This window comes from Lepidochelys kempii, chromosome 1, assembly GCF_965140285.1.
Source record: "Lepidochelys kempii isolate rLepKem1 chromosome 1, rLepKem1.hap1, whole genome shotgun sequence".
Classification (NCBI taxonomy): domain Eukaryota; kingdom Metazoa; phylum Chordata; order Testudines; family Cheloniidae; genus Lepidochelys; species Lepidochelys kempii.
Window position 1 is genome coordinate 170,344,396 of NC_136380.1, and position 1,352 is coordinate 170,345,747.

The window sequence follows — 1,352 nt, forward strand, 5'->3', positions numbered from 1 at the left end:
TTCACTGTCAAAGAACTCTATTAGATGAGAGAGACAAATATGCAAATTGTATGCTTCATTTTAAAATGTGTTGCAGTGGTGGTACTCTTCAAGCATGGGAAGTGGCTGATGTCCAAATAGTAAACCCTGAGAGAGTCTAAGGCTTTGTCTACACTGCACTTTCATCATTAAAACTTTTGTCACTCAGGAGCGTGACAACAGCCCCTCTCCCCCGAACAACAAAAGTTTGAACGACAAAGTGCCAGTGTGCACGGCGCTTCGTCGGCAGGAGCCCCTCTGCCATCAACAAAGAACCATAGAATCTCAGGGTTGGAAGGGCCCTCAGGAGGTCATCTAGTCCAACCCCCTGCTCAAAGCAGGGCCAATCCCCAATTTTTGCCCCAGATCCCTAAATGGCTCACAATCTTGGGTTTAGCAGGCCAATGCTCAAACCACTGAGCTATCCCCACCCCCCTAAAACAAATCCTTAGGGAGCACCTGAATTTGAACCAGGGACCTCTTGATCTGCAGTCAAATGCTCTACCACTGAGCTATACTCCCTGTGATACTGTCCCTCATTGGGGATGGTTTTATTTTGTGCTGTTCTGATTCAGCTGAATCCCTAAAGTCCTGTTAAACCTTTCCACCATCCCATCAGATTGTTGGTAAGCCATGTGGTAGTATTAAGCCATTGCCAAAGATTCCATCGGGCTTTTAGGTTACCCAGACCAATTTGGACCAAGTCTACATTGACATGTACTTGTTTTTGTATCAGGCTGTCCTGTAGCTGGGACAGAGAGCTTAATTTATTTTTAATTACCTGCAGGTCTGCAGTATCTTTTTTATTTTATTTTTTTTAAAACACACAACAGTGCTAGCAACAAGACAAAACAAAACATAGAACACAAAACACAATTTCTCTTGTGACAGATTCATAGTATTGGGTTACTCTTCAGCTGGCATCAGCTTTTCCTGATTTTCTGAAAGACAAAAGAACACATTTCTACCCCTTTTTGGGGTGGCAGATTATTGCTTTAAATATTTCTTTCACAAATACCCTGGCTGATTGCAGGCAAAACAGAGGAATTACCACCATGTTTTTCTGTTTTTGTTCTATAGGCAGGCCAGGTTTCAATGGCTTCTATCTTTTAAGGGTTATGGGAAATTATCCCACTGTTTAGTCATTAAATCCAGGAGGTGGGGTACCTCAGTTTTCCTTCTTATACAGCAGACCAAGTTTATAATGTTTTTCCTGCTGTGTTAAGCCTTAAGTTTATTTACAGGTAATAACTGAGAAGCATCATTACCATATGACCTTAAAGGATTTTTCCAAAAATCATACACACTATACATTGTTACAGGGGTACTTATAA

General features: G+C 41.5%; 1 non-coding gene across 1 annotated transcript; it reads right to left on the reverse strand.

The window, feature by feature from the left end:
* Positions 1-468: 468 nt before the first annotated feature.
* On the reverse strand, positions 469-540 carry TRNAC-GCA (transfer RNA cysteine (anticodon GCA)). Its single transcript has one exon. It is a non-coding gene; the product is annotated as a tRNA-Cys (tRNA).
* Positions 541-1,352: the final 812 nt, after the last annotated feature.